Here is a 20,929-nt window from a genome sequence, read left to right as displayed (position 1 = left end):
TTTGTTTAAAAATATATAGATATATTATTTATTTATTTATTTTAGAGATAGGGGTAGAAATAGAGGCAAATAGAGAAAGGGAAAAAATGGGCACACCAAAGCCTCTAGCCACTGTAAACAAACTCCAGATGCATGTGTCACCTTATGCATCTGGCTTATCTGTGTGTTAGGGAATCAAACCACTGACTGGCGTCATTCAAACATCCATGAAAGAGGCAAGCCTATGGAATGTTGTATTCCAGACATGAGGTGATTCTTGATTCTTATAGTGGCTGTCATTACCTACATGATATTGGACCCATTAACATATCATTAATACTGAAGAAAAGAACAAAAAGGTATCAAAGGAGGGACTGGTTGCAGGCAGGAGGGTGTTCAGTGTGGAAGGGGTTGGGGAAGAGTGACAAGAGAGTGATGGGAGGGGATTATGATGAAAATACACAGCATACATTCATGAAGATTGCCAATAAGATTTTTTAAAAGGAAGCAAGCCTGGCATTCAGGAGGCTGAGACATGAAGATCACTGCAAATATGATATCAGCCTATCTATACAGTAAGTTTTAGGTCAGCCATGGCAACAGGATATCTCAGATTAAAAAAAAAAAGGAAGGAAGGAAGGGAGGGAGGGAGGGAGGGAGGGAGGGAGGGAGGGAGGGAGGGAGGAAGGGAAGAAAGGAAGGAAAGGAAGGAAGAGAGACAGAGAAGGAAAGGAGAGGAGAGGAGAGGACCAACAATGTGTTCTCTGAAATGTTTTCTGACCTTCCAAAGAGCTTCCCCAAGCATGAATGGGTCTCTGAACTACCATTAGCACTTGTTCCAAATGCCACTTCTCATATTTTAACAAACTGCTTTGATTTCTGTCTCCTAGGCTATGAATATCTTGAGGGAGGGAATACTGGTTTTGTTTATCTTTACACTGTGGTGCTTAATCTTTATTGTCAACTTAACTGGACTTCATATCACCCAGGAGATTGGTGAGGCATACTTCCAGTGTCTGTGAGGGGTTCCAGAGAGGATTATCTGAGAATGTGAAGACTTACCCTGAGTGTGCACACAACACCCCATGGCCTGGGGTCCAGATAGCAGAAGAGAGAGGGAAGAGAAAAGCAGGTGAAAGCAAGTATTCCCCTTGCTCTGCTTCCTGAACTGCCTTGAGCTGCTCAGCACTGTCACACCCCCCTTGCCATTATAGACTAAACTTCTGAAATCATGAGCCAAAAATAAATCTTTCCATCTTTTAAGTTGTTTCATCAGGTATTTTGTCACAGTATGCAAAAGTAACTAATATCACACTCAAAGTCTCATTAGCAAAAATGGTCACTTCTGCAATTTAAGGAAATATGATGTCTTGGGTTTCTTGACCTAACATCCATGATCATGTATCTTCTGCCAAGGGTCAAAGCAGTTTCACCTAGCACTATATGGGCAGTGTCCTTACTCTTTTCCTACCTATAAGCCCTAGGTGACAGGCACTCTATAATATAAACATCATTCCACACTGCCCCATGTTTACACCACCTCCAGCTTCACTCTACTTTTAGAAAGCATAGAGACGAGTGTACATTATGCTCTCTTAGAGCAAATGGCACTTCAGCTTGACCAAGTTTAATGTCCATATAAAAATCAGAAATGCTACAAATTGAGGCCTATAGAAACATCCCTCATCTCTCCTTCAGGCTCTGTCTGCCATCCGCATCCTCCAGCCCCACTGCCAACCTGCATCTGACCACTTTCAATCTAGGAACCTCATTCTCAGTGGAATACTTGAATCAGAACTAATTACAGCAATAACTGAAATGGTCCTGTGAATGCAAGCACCGCACAACAAGAATACTTTTACTGGCTTACTTAGCCGCAGCATGCTGGGTCTGTTAATGTGCTCTGCCCGGCTTCACTGCAGACATACTTCAGAAAAAACGTAAGCCTGCAGTTAAAGTATTCAAGGGCCAAAGAAACCTGGAAAAATACAGATCGAATTCATCTCCTTGGGAATATGTTTTAAAACAATCTTCTAAAGGGAATAAGAGATTGAAGAGATTCCCTGAGATTTGAGGATGGCAGGGTCAGTTTGGTAGCTTTTGTCCATTATTGGTTTTTCTGCTGCCACCATGTTCCTTCCACCTAGAAAGGGAAGAAGAAATAGCCCAGAGCAAAGTGTTGAGCTGAGGTTGTGATATTCAAGCTCCTTAGCATGTAGTAACCCACAGAGGGCAACAGAAAAGTCCCCAGCTCAGCTTTCTATCTCCCAGTGATAAAAGCATGGCTCATAGCCGGGTGTGGTGGTGCACACCTTTAAGCACAGCACTAGGAAGGAAGAAGTAGGAGGGTTGCTGGCCATCCTGAAATTACATAGTAAACTTCACGTCAGCCTGGGCTAGAGTGAGACCTCGAGAAACCAAACAACAGCAACAAAAAAGGCATGGCTCTTGCTCTATAAAAGAAAATGAAATAAAAATGAATTCCAGTATGGTATTGCCAGAGCCTGAAGGTCATCAACCTATAGCTAATTCCACTGAAATAGAAGGTAATATGAGAATAAGCAGATAGTATGCAGGTGTCTGAAGACAAGGAGAACATAGCCTAGTAGTCAATACTATGGGCTATGAATCAAAACAGAGCTGACTTAAATTTATCTCTTCCAGGGCTGGGGGTGTGGTTCAGTATTATAAATGTTGGATTAGTTCATATTAGGCTGTGGGGGAGCCTAGCAGGTCATGAGTAGGTAGCATCAGCCACTGTGAGGTCATGACTATCAGGGCCACTTTGTGTCTGGAAGACATTATTATAAGCACTCCTCCCCTTCCTTTGGCTCCTACATTTTTTCCACCATCTCTTCCCCAGTGGTTCCTGAGCCTTGGAGAATATGATAGACATGTTCCACTGATGAACTTCACTGTCACTTCTCAACACTTTGGTGAGCTTAGAGTCATCCCAGAAAACACTTGAAATTTTTAACAAAAGCAATGATTTTGTCATATAATAAGCCAAACTTTATGCTAATGATGTGACTTAAGCTGGGGCCATCCTTGGAAAATCTACTTCATTGGAGAGTTGGAATATCTATCTCCACCCAATGACCTCTGGGGAAAAAAGGAGCTGGAGATGGAATCTTGCTGTGCAAAAATCCCTCTCTCTCTCTCTCTCTCTCTCTCTCTCTCTCTCTCTCTCTCTCTCTTTGGTTTTTTTTGGGGGGGATTTTTGAGGTAGGGTTTCACTCTAGTCCAGGCTGACCTGGAATTCACTATGTAGCCTCAGGGTAACCTCGAACTCATGGTGACCCTCCTACCTCTGCCTCCTGAGTGCTGGGAAGTGTGCCTTGTGTGCGCCACCACATCCAGCCTTAAAAAAAAAAAAAAAAATCTTTAAAACTTACATTTAATGAGCTTCAGGGCTCATAGTCCACATGAAGAGTGGGTGACACACCCCAACTCCTTTGGGACAGAAGCTCCTCACTAAGGCCCCTTTGAGATCTTGCTCTAGGTAGCTCTACTCATTATTGATTTGAATCATTTATAATAAATGGGCAACTGTTTTCTTGAGTTTTATGAGCAACTGTAATCAACCGTTAGACCCCAGAGGGAAGCATGGGAACTTCCAGCTGAAGTTTAGCTGGGGTTTGCATCTGAAGTATGGACATCACAGAAGCAAGCTCTGAACCTGTGGAAGCTGACCCCAATCCCATGTAGACAGTGTCAGGACCAAACTGAATGTTGGATGCCCAGATGGCCTTGAGCGATGTAAGAGCACGTCTGGTGTCAGAAGTGTTACATATGCATGGGTGCATACTCAGCTGAAAACCTGCAGTTCACTAGGACTGTCACCAGAAATGCCCCTAACGCTGAAAGGACATGTCCTAACCCCCTTGGGCAACCCTAGCGGCTCCTGGTTTTATCTCATCAGATTGTAATCCTATCCAAGGCGTTTCCAGAGACACCTTACAATCTCAATTGTCCAAATGGGAAATAGAGACAGATGGGGAGAGTCCCCTAGAAACCCCTTGAACAATGAAATTCTAAAAGCTAGGAAATATATATCCTATATGTAGTCACCACTAGGACACTAGAGCATGGATCTCCTTTGAGAAGCCCACACCATGCTCTCAGTAGGTCTTACTTTCTGCCCAAGCATCTTTCATGTTTTTCTGTTTTTATTTTATTTTTAATCTGTTTTATATTACTTTCTATACATTTTAACAGATTACATACTATTTTATCCCCGTGGCCCTGGTCCCGTTCCCCTGGGGCCCTCCTCAGTGGAGTTATGGGATTCACTGTGGGGTCACAAAGACCTCAGTCAGTTCCTGTGTGACAGTGCCATCTTTTTTTCTATTAACCACTGAGCTTAGTATCTATGTTAAAATTATCTTATAATAAACTGCAAATCTGGTTTCTACTAGCTCACACTAAAATCCTTTTAAATTGGGGATCTGGCTTCACCTGAGGGGAGTCCCCAGGCTTCAGCAGACAATAGCACAGCATGGGGCGGTCACCTTTCTCATGGCCACTGACTCTGCGATCCAGGCTGGGAGTAGGCATCCTCCTACAGACTCCTCTCTCTAGATGCTCAGACTTGCATGCAACTGATCAGCTAATTGCTCTATCTCCACCCAATAACCTCTAGGGAAAAGAGGAGCTGGAGATGGAATCTTGCTCTACAAAATGTCTTGGTGAACGTTACAAAGATGCAGCATATGCTACAGAAAGTCCTTCCATCAAGACAAAGGAAATGAAGAGGTGGACCTTGCTCTTAGCAAGCTCCCTAGGACCCTGAAGGTTTGCAGCACACTGTTCTCAGAGTTGTGGCACGGAAAGTTCCATGACAATCAAGGAGACCCTCAGTCCATCAGTGGAAAAAGTGACAAAAATTCAAATCATTATTGGGTTTATTTTGATTCTAGGAAATAAAGTCAGTATTATAACAAGCCAATCAGAAGAGGGTGGGTTTTACAGACAGACAGAAAGTGGGTTAAATCCACCAGTTCAAAGTGACTTTCTTTGTGACTGCAGGAGCAGGGAGACAGAACAATATGAATATAATGGGTCCCTTAGACTGGGTCCTTTCAGGTTAGTTGTTATATATAAGGATTACAACCCAGGGAACTTCATTATCATGTCAATCGAACTGGCCTCCTCGCAAATCTGGCTGCTGTCCCTCTAATGCTGATTTCTCAGGTCAGATGAACAGTTTAGTTTCAACTTGATAAAAAGGAACTTTAGTACGGAGACTCCAGTCTGATTTTTAGTCTGATTTGTTAATGGCAGTACAGGAGTTTAGTCTAGAACAGTAACCTAAGGTTGAGCATGAGGCACACACCTGTAATCCCAGCACTTGGGAGGGAGGCAGGAGGTTTGTGAGTTTAACATAGATACTAAATTCAGGGGTTAATAGAAAAAAAGATGCCACTATCCCACAGGAACTGACTGCGGCCTTTGTGACCCCACAGTGAATACTGGAAAACATGTGACCCTGTCTTGAACAAACAAACAAAGGCCTCCTATAATGTTTACATAAAAAGGCTTGTATTATTATGCTTATCACTTACCAACTGATGAAATAACCCATGTAAGCCTCTTCAAGGACCAAGGCTCCCAGACTCAACCTCTCATCCCCACCTCAACCATATGCATGGGAGCCAGCTTGTTATATGCAGGTAGCTACCTATGAAGATAGCTACCATTAAGCTAATAAGCTATATGTCTAGGTTGTCATAGGCAGCATGATTTGGCTCTTACTGAAAATATCTAGACACCAGGCATGGTGGTACAGGCCTCTAATCCAGCACTTGGGAGGCGGAAGCAGAAGGATAGTAAGACATACTGAGACTCTGTCTCCAAAATAAAATTGCCAGGCATGGTGGTACACACCTTTAATCCCAGCACTTAGGAGGCAGAGGTAGGAGGATTGCCATGAGTTTGAGGCCACCCTGAGACAACATAGTGAATTCCAGGTCACCCTGAGCTAGACTGAGTCCCTATCCCAAAAAAACTAAATAAATAAATAAATAAATAAAAATAAAATCCATCCAGGATGAAATAAATTTAGCTTCAAGCAATTTTGTTACTACTGTCTGCTTCCCGAATTTCTAGCAACAACCACTTGGGCTCTTATCAAACGTTTCTCTTTCTAAATGACCATTTAGTTTCCTATAGCAAAAATTCACGACAGAACAGTTTACCAAAGGATGACAGGAAATAGCTCAGCAGTAAAGGCGCTTGCTTGCAAAGGCTGATTGCCTGGGTACAATTCCCCAGTACCAGTATAAAGCCAGATGCACACAGTGGTGCATGGGTCTGGAGTTCATTTGCACAGGTAAGAGGCCCTGGCACATCCATACTCATCCTCTCTCTCTCTTTTTCCTCTCTCTCTGCTTGCAAACAGATAAATTGTGTGTGTGTGTGTGTGTGTGTGTGTGTGTGTGTGTGTGTGTGTGTAAAAATTTTTAAAAGGATGATGTGAAATGAGACAGCACCCAACAGTCCCAGTGACATCCTCCAAGCTCCTTCAACTTTCCATCACTTCCCTTGTATCATTTCTGAACCCCAAACAAAGCCACCCAGGTAACATTGGCAGCAAAAGGCATAGCTAATCCCTTATAAATAGTTGTTCTTCTAAATTGCCAGAAAACTGAGTGGATTATAACATAATAGAGCTATAAAAGTTAGGGCCTCCACAATAAATGTCAGCTCCACGTCTCTTGTGATTAACCTCCTCCGCTCAGTCATGTAAATGCTGTTATCTAAACTAAGCTATGAATGAGGCAGGAAAGGGATATAGAAAATTCTTCTGCAAACTGAAAGTGGCATTAGTTCTTTTCAAAATCACCGAGTCAGTTCTCAGCTCTAATATGCCTCCTTAGAAACCTCTGTGCCATGGCAGCCAGGTGGAGAAGGAAGAGAACATACAAGCTGAGGAGCAAAAGGAAAAGCTAAGGCAGAAGTCTACATGCTCCACAGAGACCAAAAAGCAGGCAGAGGGGATGCTGGGGGTTGGGGCACTGGTACAAAGTACTAGCTAGCACGCTGCCACGTAGAATCTCTCTCTCAATGGATCTAGAACTTCCATCAGCACTCCCCCCCAAGCCCACTTCTGAGAGACTTACTCTGCTCCTAACTAAAGCAGTGGCCTAGCCCTGAACCTGTGGCATTCTGGGCCAATGCTATTCTTTGTTGTGGCCAACTTGTAATATGTGTACAATAAATCATCTCCTTGCCATCATACCTGAAGAATTTTAAGAAATCATTGGGTCTTATCTCATGTTACAGATTTCCAAGCTCACTCATGGATATCGAGATGCTTGAGACTCAATAATCATCAGAGGAAGCAGCCATGGACATTTGGGAAAGTGAACCCTGAAATAGAAACCTGAGTTTGAGCACAGACCTCCAACTTGTGTGATACAAACATTATTTGGGGCCTGGGGAGACAGCAGCCAGTTAAGTACTTGCCGCATAAGCATGAGGACCTGAGTTTGGATCTCAGGTAAATGATGTGCCCACACACCTGTGACAGAAGGATTCCTCCAGACATGCTGGCTAGTCTAGCTAAATTGGAGACTCATAGTTTAGTGAGGGGTCTTGTTTCAAGAACAACATAGCCCAGGCTGGCTTGGAATTCAAGATTCTCCTGCCTCAGTCTTCCAAGTGCTGGGATTAAAGATGTACATCTCTATGCCTTGCTCGTGCCCAATGTCTACCTCTGGCCTCTGCATACACACACACACACACACACTCATGTGCTTATGCATACAAACCATGATTCAAAACTCACTCTGTAGTCCCAGGCTGGCCTCCAATTTATGGCAATCTTCCTACATCAGCCTCTCTAGTGCAGGGATTAAAAGTGTGCACCACCACACCAGGCTTTAAAATATATTTTTATTTGTTTGTTTTCATGTGTGTTTATGCATGGCATGCATGCCAGAGTTTCTTGATGCTACAATAAAAACACCAGATACTCCTGCCACTTTTTACTTCTGGCTTTACATGGGTCCTGGAGAATTGATCCTGGGCTTCCAGGTCTTGCAAGGAATCACCCTCAACCTCTGAGCCATCTCTCCAGCTTAGACAGTTTTTTCCAAAATGTGGCTGTGACTAGCAGGAGAGAGGTTGTCAAGGATGGAAATGACCCTTCCCCACTCCTCTGACATCACCATTGTGCCCCTTTGCATTTTGGGTTTTTTTATTGGTTATTATGTTTTAGTTTTTTTAATTTAAAAATGGGCAGAAGGAGATGGCTCAATGTTTAAAAGCTCTTACTTGCAAAGCTGGCCGGCCCAGGTTCAACTCCCCAGCACCCACGTAGCTGGATGCAATCTGAAACTCAAAGTTGCAGTGGCAAGAGACCCTGTCTCAGAAGGAAGAGCACAGGTACCTCAAGGTCATCCTCGAACCTCCATGTGAAGACCAGGGCACGTGCATGCCCATACACACACAGGCAAAATAAATAAATAAATAAATAAATAAATAAATAAATAAATAAATAAATAAATACAATTGTTTAAAGAATATTAATATGCGAAATTCAATGCTTTGAAGTTTTTTGTCAATAGCTATAAAAATATTAGCTTTAAACATACGAGAGATTTGTGTAATATAACCTACGTGTTAGGCCCCATGGTTAGGGACTGATAGAACTTGTTAGAGCTGGGTTGGTGGCACCTTCCTGTAATCCCGCCACTTGGAAAGCTGAGGCAAGAGAATTGCTAAGAGTTCAAAGCCAGCTTGGGCTATTTAGCGAGACTCTGAAAACTAAGGCCTTTTTCTTCCTAAAAACTAGCCTTCGCCTGAAATGCAGCAACACTTGGGGTGTCATGTGGCATCACGGGAGCATTTCACCAGGCACCCCAGACAGTGCGAGCTGAAGTTCCAGTGTCACTCTATGTACTAGGCATAAGCTTCATACCAAAGGAAACATATCTGACCTCATCCAAAATGAGTAGAATGAAGGCTGTGCTGCACCAGGCCACATCTGTATTTACGACAACTCTAGATTGTTCTGCAATATCTTTCAGTGCACCGGCAAACGGAGAGCAGAGAGAGTTCATAAAAGTAATGAAGTCTTCGTAGTACATGAACTTGCTGCTATTAAATCTCTTCTGAGAAATGGGATGAGTCTGCCAAATTTGTTGGTGGATAGCTAAATTTGTAGGCTGGTGAAGTGAGAATAAGTGGTGCCATATGGCCATGGTGGTTGAAAGACAAAATGGGTGTTAATGTTCGGAAGCCTAATGCTTTATCTAGCCTTCAACTTCATGGGGAAGGGATGACGACACAAAGCTGGATTTATCATGTTGGGGCTTGTCAGCAAAAATCTGCTGACAAAGTCATAGTGGCCTCAAACCCAGAGCTTGGGCAGATCACATTGCCATCAATACTGAGGAGCTAATAAAAAGACAGCCACATCATGTGAACCATGTTTCTCATCTAGTGACTGATCCTTGTTTATTAGGGCTGATTCAGGAGAAGAAAACCTATTGAAAGACTCTTTGGATCAAGAATCCCTGAGATGTCATGGCCATGTTGAGGTGTATGAAAGGCACTACCCCAGTAGCAAGCACACATCAGTCAAGGACACAGCAGGAAACAGCTCATCAGTACAAGATCCTGAGGTAGCAACAGTGAGGACCACTTACCCACTGGGAATAAATGGTCAAGGGCAGGGAGAGGTTGCTGCAATGTGGCAATAGAACACTGTACAAAAGGACCAGCATGCCAGAGCTGTAACCTTGGGCATTCACAGCAGCAAGCCAAAAGTCACTCTGCCTGGAAACCCAGGCTTTCTTTCCTCCACTCTCCAGCAGGTGCCGCCCATTGACCAAACCCAACCTAGAGCCAGGTGGCAGGGAGCCCTTCCAAGGAGCATCCTAGGGCCCGGAGCTGAGTAGATGCATTAGCTGGATCCAGAGTAAATCTTTTTTTCTTACCAACAATTTCCTACATGAAAACATTTCCTCTCTAGCAGTGTGAAAATAAGACTGGGGTAAGGACATTAATGTCAATAGTCAATTTCTTTAAACATTTCCAGCTAACATAATTTCCCACTGATTTTTCACATATATCCCCAAATAAAAATTATGGAGAATTTGCACTTAAGGGCTAGGGAGATGACTTAGCAGTTAAAGGCACTTGCTTGCAAAGCCTGCCCACCTGGGTTCAATTCTGTAGCCACCCACGAAAAGCCAAATGGGCATTCATTTGCAATGGCAAGTGACCCTGGTGCACACACACCCATGCATATATGTGTACATGCAAGTAAGTATTTTTTTTAAAGAATTTGCCCTTAAATCGCAGAAAGTATTTATTTTCATCCTATAATTAATGACTGTTGTTGAATAGTGATATTTTCTTAGAGAGAATAATTAAAATACACAGTTTTTTTCCTTTTTACAAGTCATGTGAGCAATGTCCTTACTCTGGGGAATGACAGGTTTTTGGCCGCTTGTGAAGCCTGGAAATATTGATCAGTTAAAAATATTCGGACGCTTGCATCTCTTGAATTTGCTTACTGCAGCCCTTCTCCCTGGACAGCCAGGAGAACACCAGCATTTTTGTTATCATGATAAATTACCTCCCTGGTAGGTCACTCTTTTTTACCTAAAGTCACAATTTGCTTCTTTCTTTGGGTCACAACCTGATTTTTCAGGGTGACAGATTTATTGCTTGCTTTGTGCTCCAAAATCCAAATCGCCAACATTGCTCAAAATATCATCCTGCCATAATGTTTCTGAATGCGTTCCAATGGGGATAAAACCCAGCACTTCTCCTCCCTTGTAACTCCGTGTACTCCAGAGAGCATTACCACAGGTTCCTGGACTGGTGTGGGGAGGACGGTCTAGGGTTAAGTCACGCTGCTGACTTAAGCAACTGATAAGCCACTGCTTGTTGGCACAGTCTTGGAGGACTGTTTCTTCTTTTCAAAGATACCAAAAAGCACAGCCAACAGCTAGTTCTGCCTTCCAAAGCAAGCCTTTCTCATTGCTGGCACACTTTCCTCGGCCATTAAAAAAGTGGAGTGCTGGGTAAAATGTCCCTAAGACCTGCAAATGAAGATGTAATATTTCCATGGTTTAGGGAAGGTTGTGGGTCAGAGCTCTCACCATGGATTACGAATTGATGTGATGAGCACACCATGACATGTAGGGTGCAGCGCATTGTATGTACTGTGCAGCACATCTGAAGAGGGCTGTCCTCAGGCCTGCCTCCTCCACCATCTTGCCGGCTGCCCATCTCCACCCAGCCCTGCAGCCAGGCAGGCCCAAGTGCCTTCACTTAGGAAGTTCACCTCCTAAACATAACTCAGATAGGGCATGAGGGACTTACCATGGAATATATCCAATAATTTTAAAATACTACTAATAATGATGAAAGAGTGAACACTGGACACATGCCTCATTGTGGATTAATCTCAGCAACATCATGCTGGAAGAGAAAGAGTCAAAAGTAGATACTGCAGAATTATGCACAGCATGGCAACGAAAAGGCGAGGCAGTATTTCAACCTGTCATAACCAGCATCCTATAGTGAGTTCTAGGACAAAGTCAGATATAGATAATCATCGTCAAAGGACAAAGTGATAACCATTTAAATAGAGTTGTCTCTGTGTTCAGTTCTAGAATTGGGCAGTAGTAGTTCATTGTACTCAAGAGATGAGTCTTCCAATGTGATGGACAGAAGAAGTTCACTCTATATACAGAAAAGCTTAGAGAAAGCAGAAACAAAAGAGTAAAAGCAGGGTAGGGAGTGGGAAGATGGCTGAGTTGGTAGGACCTGGTTCATACCCCCAGAACCCATATAAATGCTAGGCAGGTGTAGCAACTCACCTGTAACCACGGCACCCAAGAGGCAGAGACAGCGCATCCCGTGGCTAGCTAGACTAGCCTTTTCAACAGCCCTGGATTCTAGTGAAGAATCAGTAATTAAGGTGAGGAATAATTGAGGAAAACACCCAATGTCCACCTCTGGCTTCTACACTTGCACATGTGCACACACACACACAAACACATACTTGTAAGCATGCAAACATGCATACACACATGTACACACAAAACACATATACTCATGAGCAAAAATAAAAGCAGGCTGCTCATTTCAAAGTTTCTTTCCTTATAAGTTGGAGACAGAGCAATACAAAAACAACTGGATGACCACTACCACATTACTTCTTATGACTTCTCATTTTGCTTTTGTGACAGTATCTAAGACCTATGTAGCCCTCATTGGCAATCAAACTCATCATCCTTCTGCCTCCAGCTCCCAAACATTGAAATTACAGATATGTACCACCACATATAAGGATGTACCACCACACCTTGCAACGATTACTTCTATATGGATTTAAAAATGGAAGAATTAAAGGCAGAGGAAATGTCATTATGTGATGGCAACTCCTCTGTTTGGGTAAATTGGCTGCTATCTGCCTTTTCTTGTTTCTGCCAAGTTCAGATGAATATCTTAGTTTCCTGATGGCTTGGAACTTTAGCATAAGTGACTCCATTTTGATTTCCAGTCTGGATGACTGGCCTACTGCAGGAGCTCCCTTGCTGTCTACATTATTAGGGAGGAAAGGGAGGCTAGTGGTTAAAGGCATAGATAGCAGAACCAGTGCCCTGCCTTCAAATCCTACCTCTGACATGTCTCTGCTGTGTGACCTTGCAAAACCTATGCAGATTGAGCAACATTTATCCCAGAAAAACCTCATGGCTTTATTTCTGTGGGAAAGAATATGATTTCTTCAGAAGAGTCACTTTAGGCTTTCAAGGACCTTTCTGCATAAATCCTTAATGACAAACATAAGCTAGTTGTGATTATTTTCATTCCTAATCATGGTTTAATCCAAATATGGAATCAAAGAGTTTAAACATTTAAAGTTTAAGGTCTTGTTTCAAATAAATCCATCTTTGACCATTAGTTCAATATCAGCTATAGAAGAACAATTAAAACACAATTTTGTCTGGACATTGAAAATATATTTCGTCAGCTAGGCATGGTGGTTTATTCCAGTAACCCCAGCGCTTAGGAGGCTGAGGCAGGAGGATTGCCACAAATTTGAGGCCAGCCTAGACTATACAGTAAGTTCCAGGCCAGCCTCAGCTACATAGCCTCTTTTTTTCTAAAATAAAATGAAAAGCCTGGCATGGTGGCTCACATCTGTGGCACCACGTGTGGTAGTTCACATATTTGGCACCAGATCCGGTAGCATACGTCTGTGGCACCTCAGGGTGTGGTAGCTCGCATCTATGGCACTAGGTGAGGTAGCATGCATCTGTGGCAACTTCGAGAGGCTGAGGTGGAGGATCATTTCAGTCCATGAACTTGAGACCAAACAGCCTGGGCAACACAGCAAGCATAGTGGCACATGCCTGTAACACCAGCTCAAGTAGCAGCAGGAGGATGAAACAGATACTCAAAGTCATCATGAACTGCATAACAAGTTTGAGATCAACCTCGCTATATGTGAGACCCTTGTCTCAAAAAACAGTAAGTTAAACAAAATAGATTATGATTAATTATTTTAACTCAATAAATATTTGATGCAGGTACCCTGAGTAAGACAATTGGTATAGATTATTGTCCTGATATTACTACCCTGAGTGGTAGGTATGATTAGTATTCCCTGCACGGTGGTGCACACCTGTAATCTCAACACTCAGGAAGCCAAGGTAGGAGGATCGCTGTGAGTTCAAGGCCAGCCTGAGACTACATAGTGAATTCCAAGTCAGCCTGAGTGACTTGATAGCAAAACCCTACCTCAAAAAAAAAAAAAAAAAAAAAGGAAATGAGTGTTTATCTGAATTGGGCTTATCTTTCAATAAGCATTTCTCATGCACTTGTCATGCAAAGCAGCATCCCAGGCACTTTGGAGACTATAAAAATTGTGGCACAGGTGATTATTCCATAGTACAGAGCTACATGGAGAGAGAAGGAGAAAAGCAGTGGGTCTAGTAGCTCACAGACCAATGCAGCCATGTAACTAAAGGGATCTGAGCAATTAGCATATAAGCATTAAAAGCATATTAGCATTAAAAGAGGCCCACTCCTTCCTTCCCACTCCACACAAACCACACAGGGTCATTAGTAGAGGCACCGCTATAACAGAAAACTGCCACATGTCACCATCTGGGTTTGAGGCACAGGATTTCTACTCTCCATGGTCATACCCTCTTCTTGACATTGTTTGTGTCACAGTTCTGCCTGTTGGTGATATCACCTGCTCATGAATCGGTTCCTATTCATATTCCATTCCAATTTCACTCAATCCCACATTGGAAAAAGATGGTAGAACTCAGCATAACTCTACGTTGTTCACCTTCCTACACAGGGAAATGTGGGGAGGTTTATAAGCATTTCATCAAGCAGGCATAATGCCCCCCTTAGTCTCAGCTACATCAAAGTCTGAGGCAGAAGGATCTTCTGAACCTAGGAATTTGAGATCATTTTGAACAAAATAGGGAAAAAAGGATTGTTCTGAAAGAACAAACAAAAATAATAAATAAATAAAGCAATTTGATGTATTCAGTTTGTAAAAAATAAAGATGGCAAAATATACTTGTCTTTTGTAATGGTTATGAGCATGAAAGATATTTGGGGAAATATCTTCTGCACATAATGATACCCTTGATTCAAACCCACTTGTATTTTCTTCAATTTACGTTTTGTGGATGATCTGTAATAATATGCCATCAAAAAGAAAGAAAGAGAGAGAGAGAGAAGAGAAGAGAAGAGAAGAGAAGAGAAGAGAAGAGAAGAGAAGAGAAGAAAAGAAAAGAAAAGAAAAGAAAAGAAAAGAAAAGAAAAGAAAAGAAAAGAAAAGAAAAGAAAAGAAAAGAAAAGAAAAGAAACATTGCCATGGAAATCAGCAGAATTTTCCAAGGTCAGATCCAAACCACTCTGCACACAACTCAAGTTACAGAGTTCCTTCTCTTCTGTCAGTCATCGTTTGTTTTCTTTTTGTGGCCATTAGAAGCTACCAGTGAGATAACCCAGAAAATGCCCTGCACTGAGAGCTAATTGCAACAGATTTTACTATGCCTTGGCTGACTGACCTCAGGCAAGAAACTTCCCCAACTAGGGAATGACTCACAAACCCATTGTCAGAATTTCACTTATAACTTCTCCTCTGGGCATAATCACCTCCCAGGGAATAAAGTGAATGCCAATCCTGTAGTAGTGGGTGTGAAAGGTCTGTCATGAAATAGACTTTCCTCGTTTATACAGACTCTGTGGTCTTATGGATCAGTGAATTCAGAACAAAAACTGCATCATATAAACCAGACGTGATGACTCCCACCTATAACCCCAGCATTCTGTAAGCTGAGGCAGGAGGACTGCCACAAGTTCAAAGCAGTCTCATCTACATAGTAAGTTCAGGACAGCTTCTGCTACAGAGTGAGACTCTATTAAAATTAAGAAAGGATGGAAGGGAGAGAGGAAAGGAAAGAGAGCGGGGAAAGGGCAGGGGAAAAGGGAGGGAGAAAAGGATTTAGTCTGCCTGAAATCATCATTAAACTCCATCTAAATCAACCCTTGGGTTCCCTCATCTTCCAGTGGCTAAAGTGAGAACTTACATCTGAAATTTTCTCACAGTTCTAACATCATCTGACATATTTGACACACCTGACACAGTTCTGACATCATCTGACATAGACACTTCCCAGACACCCACACACCAGGCTGGCACGTGCTGCACAGTGAGAGGAGCTCTTCCTTTAGAAGTCAAATCTTTATTAAAGGGAAGACTTTCTGTCTGGGAATCAAGACAAGGCAAGCACCACATCTCAATTTGACTGGGACAATATTTTTTTTAAAGTAATGTTTGTATTTATTTGAGAGAGGGAGAGTATGGGTTGGCCAGGGCCTCCTGCCACTGCAAACAAGCTCCAAATACATATGTCACTATGTGCATCTGGCTCTATATGGGTGCTGGGGAATAGAACCTGGGTCATCAGGCTTTCCAAGCAAGCACTTTTAACCACTGAGCTACCTCCCCAGCCCCATATTCACGTTTTCTATAATGAACTTGAACTCAAATATTTTTTCAAGTTGCATTAAAAACCTTTTTGGCAACCCTATTAGTGTGTCATTGAGTCACAGGCACATCTGGGTTTAATATAGACTACAGAAAGCTGCCTACTGCAAGACTGCCCACCCTGTTCATTCCCAGGTTCCTTTCCCAAAGGGGCATCACCTGGCCGCTCTTCCAAACAAGTTATCTAGGATATCTGCTTGACTCCTCCTTCCCCTTCCATCTCTCTCCCTCTATAAATCTATTCAGTTCTTTCTTCATAAACTCTATATATTTTGTCCACTTATCCTCATCTCAGTTCTTAACTTTTAGTAAACAAATACCACTAGATTGAATGAGAAAAGAAAACAGTTCAGGAACCAAGATGTAGGCCAGTCCTACAGAACTTGCCTACCATGTTTAAGGCCTGAGTTCCTTCCAACCCCAGCACTGAAGAAACAAATTTATTTTTAAAATACTTTGATTTTTTGTTTCCAGCATTGCCTTTCATGAACAAAGTTGATTTGCTAAGTACAAATTTAAAAATAACTAAAAAATATTTTAACTGTGAGCAGAGAGACAATAGGGCCTCTTTCTGCTAGAAATAAACTCCAGATGTATGCACCACTTTGAGCATCTGACTCTATGTAGGTACTAGGGAATCAAACCGAGGCTTGTAGGCTTTGCAAGCAAGCACCTTTAGTTACTGAGCCATCTGTCTAGCTGCTAAAAAATAAATTTTGACAAAATCTTAAAGAAGTTTTTCTACATTTAAGTGTCCTCTCCCCCTCCCCCTTCTCTCTCTTGCCTTGTTTTGTTTTTCAAGGTAGGATCTCACTCTAGCCCAGGTTGACCTGGAATTCACTATGTAATCTCATGGTTATCTTGAACTCATAGCAATCCTCCTACCTCTGCCTCTGGAATTAAAGCCAGGGTATAACTGATAGCCCAAAGAACCACAAATATTATTTCCTAAATATTTAATTTGCCTGTAAAAAATATTCAGTAAGGCAAGTTATTTCATGGGACTAACACTAGAAAGTCCCTTTTAGAAGTCCTATTTAGAAGCTATGTCTGAAGCTCATTTGTTAGAATGCTTTCCTAGGGTTCAATCCCTAGCACTGAAGAAGACAGGTGAGGTGGGAACACCTGTAATCCCAGCACTCTTGGAACTGGAGGCAGGAGGATCTGAAGTTCAAGGTCAACCTCAGCTCCATAGTGAGTTTGAGGCTAGCCTGGACTACATAGGACACTATCTCAAAAAATAAATAATATAATAAGACCCTATTTAAAAACACTGTACCCATGTTACAGAAGCAGTTTCACCAATGTATTTCTAGTATTTCCAGAATATTATTCTCAATCATTAAGTATTGTATGCTCTTCTTCCTAAATCCTCTTCACATTTAGTTCAATCACTTCTTTTTGTTTAAAAGTCTTGACTTTTCTGCACCCTGTGCAAGCATGAAAATTTCACTTCTAAAAAGATAGTGATATATCCTCCCTTACAAGGAAAGGATTCCACAGGTTGCATTTTGGAAGACAGAAAGTGATTCTATCCAATGAGCTTGTATAAACAAAATCCTGCAGCTATGGGATCCTAGGGCATACAAATTGGCATCTGGCCTTTAAGAGTTTACAACTCAAAGGAGAAAAAGATATACATATTAGCTTAGGGCATATCTCAATTCCAGAGTGCTTGTTTAGAATGCACAAGGCCCTAGACCAATCCCCAGCAACATTTTTTTTAATTTAAAAAAGATTTTTTTAGGGCCTAGAGAAATGGCTTAGCAGTTAAGGCATGTGCCTGCAAAGCCTAAGGACCCAGATTTGATTCCCTACTACCCACATAAGCCAGTGCCTCTTTCCTTCCTCTAATAAATAAATAAAGTATATTTACAGTACATAAATAAACTTACAAGAACCACATGATCATTTCAATAGATACAGAGGAGGCTCTCGACAAAATATAACATCACTTCATGATCAAAACATTGGAGAGATATTGCTGAAGACTCCATACGCAGCTGACACGTAAAATGGAATGACATGGCTGGAAGCCAGGAGAGAGTCAGTCCCCAGACAGTCAGCGTGTCTAGTGCCAGAAGGCGCTACATAGGCGACTGGGGGAAGCGACCAAGATCTGTCCAAGCAACACATTGTTTAACCTAAGTAGCAACAATTAACCGGATGTGATACCCACACAAGTGCAATAGTGGTACACAGCCTTGGTGAGGAATCAATTGCCCTTGATTTGGCTAACTGATCCACTCAGTGGTACTAGACCCTTAGCTGGAGCTGGGAAACAAGTCAGAACCATACCCAAACACAAGGCCACTCTACAATATCAAGCTACCATCAATCACGGGGTATAAGAGGGCCTACACCTATCAAACTGTCTATCAAAAAAGTGTTATCTCAATTTTCTGGGTGCTAACTTACTCTCCGTTGGAGAATCTGCTTCTCTTTTCCAGATAGATGCAGATCCTAAGAAGAGAGCTGCCCCAACATACCTCAGAAGGGGCCCAACTGAAACTAAGGACAACTGGCGAAATAAGCAAGGGTGATGTTTTCCTGTGAACTGGATACCAGCACAAAGGGGAAGGAGATCAGTGCAGAGAAAAATCAACTCCTACCAAATCAGAGAGCCAGAGCCTCAGAGACCCCCAACACCTCAGCACTGAAGCAGACCAAAAATGAACCCAACATGGCTCAGGGAAATATTGCGGAAGAGGGGGCGGAAAGAATGTCAGAGTTACATGTTGGGTCATGATTTTCAGAGACATTTATTATACTAATAACTGGGGGCTAACTCCATAATGCACGACCCATTTTCAATAACAAGGAGGGTCTAATGGGAGGGGGTAGATCACAGATGAGCCTAAATAATGGTACCAAACTGCCTGTATTTACTGAATAGAAAACTAATAAATTAAATTTAAAAAAAAAAAAACATTGGAGAGAATAAGCATGGAGGGTTTATATCTCAACCCAATAAAAACTATATATAAAGCACCTAAAGCCCAAATTATACTTAGTAAGGGATTCCGGTTGAGATCAGGAACAACACAGGGTGCCTACTCTCACCTCTGCTCTTCAACATAGTACCAGAAGCCCTAGACCAAGCAATAAGACAGGAGAAAGAAATAAAAGGGATATAAATTAGAAAGGAAGAAGTCAAATTATCCATATTTGCAGATGACATGATCCTATACACAATGGCCCAAAAATCACCTCAAAACTTCTAAAGGTGCTGGGCATGGTGGTACATGCCTTTAATCCCAGCACTCGGGAGGCAGAGGTAGGAGGATCACTGTGAGTTCAAGGCCACCCTGAGACTACATAGTGAATTCCAGGTCAGTCTGGGATAGGGCAGGGAGAAATTTTTCACCAGCTATACCACTGACAGAGCCCTAATATAATCTACCAAGAACTCAAAAAACTAAACAATAGAGCTGGGCATGGTGGCACATATCTTTAATCCCAGCACTTGGGAGGCAAAGGATCACTGTGAGTTTGAGGCTACCCTGACACTACACAGTGAATTCTAGGTTAGCCTGGGGTAAAAGGAGACCCTACCTCACAAAAAAAAAAAAAAGAAAAAAAAAAACTAAGCAACAAAAAATAATCAAACAACCCACTAGTCTTTGGCTAAAAGTGGGACTACATCCATCAAAATCTCCCTAAATTAAAATGCTTATTCAATTTAACATATGCTGACTTTACTTTCCACTGGAGAACCTGCTTTTCTTTTTGAGAAAGTAGCAAGACACAAGGAGATAAAACACCCCTTGCATCTCAGTAGAGGCCCAGGGAAATCACAGAGTAATGGGGAGATGAGCAAGAGTGCTGCTTCCATGTGAACTTGATAGTGAGCTCAGGGTAAAGGAGACAGACCCTGAGGATACTCCGTACTTACCAAGTTAGAGATCCTGAGGATCCTAAGGGCTCATCGCTGATGTAGACTTAAAACTCACCCACCATGGCTCAGGGAATTTTTGCAGAAGAGGAGGCAGAAAGACTGTAAGAGCCACAGGTTGAGACATCATGGCCAGAGGCATTGCCTCCTTCTCAATAACTGACTGCTGCTCCCACAACACATAACCCACAACCCCGTGAGAAATACCAGCAACCCACTGAGGTGGGGCCCCAGTGGAATAGGGGCAGGGAGGAGGAAAAAGATGGTACCAACACATCAGGTTCTTCATTAAAAAAAAAAAAAAAAAAAACATTAAAGGCTAAAAAATAAATTAAAAAAATAAAATAGGGCTGGAGAGATGGCTTAGCAGTTAAACGCTTGCCTGTGAAGCCTGAGGACACCACTTCGAGGACCCACATTAGCCAGATGCACAAGGGGGCGCACTCATCTGGAATTCCTTTGCAGTGGCTGGAGGCCCTGGCGTGCCCATTCTCTCTCTGCCTCTTTCTCTCTCTCTGTCACTCTCAAATAATTAAATAAATAAAATGAACAAAAAATTTTTTAAAAAAAGAAACTTAACTGATAAGGAAACACAAAAGAAAAAAAATGGATGTAGCCCACCAGAAATAAGAAGAGATTTTCTTTTACAAAGATTGACTTTAAGTCACAAAAGATAGAAACCAGCTACCTTGAAGGTGTGGCTGAAAACAGAGGATCTTATCATCGTCACCGTCCTCATCATCAAAAGCAATCATTATGCTTCTATCTGTTCCTGGTTATCAGGGAGAGATGGTCTGACTCCCTCAGGTGCAGTCATGGGACTTTCTCAGATCTCTAGACCAATGCTTTACCTTAACACACTGACACAGTTCTCCACTCCATGGTGAACTTTCTCCTTGAGCCCTGGTTTATGTCTCAAGAGAATGGTTTTCAATCACTATTAAGAGCCAGTGGGTATCAGGATCTCAAGAAAAAAAAGAAATTCTGACAGTTCTTAAGGAGTTTATCTT

The sequence above is a fragment of the Jaculus jaculus genome, chromosome 1, assembly GCF_020740685.1.
Source record: "Jaculus jaculus isolate mJacJac1 chromosome 1, mJacJac1.mat.Y.cur, whole genome shotgun sequence".
In the NCBI taxonomy this organism is placed as follows: domain Eukaryota; kingdom Metazoa; phylum Chordata; class Mammalia; order Rodentia; family Dipodidae; genus Jaculus; species Jaculus jaculus.
The sequence above is the reverse complement of the archived record's forward strand: the minus strand, read 5'-3'. Positions refer to the sequence as shown.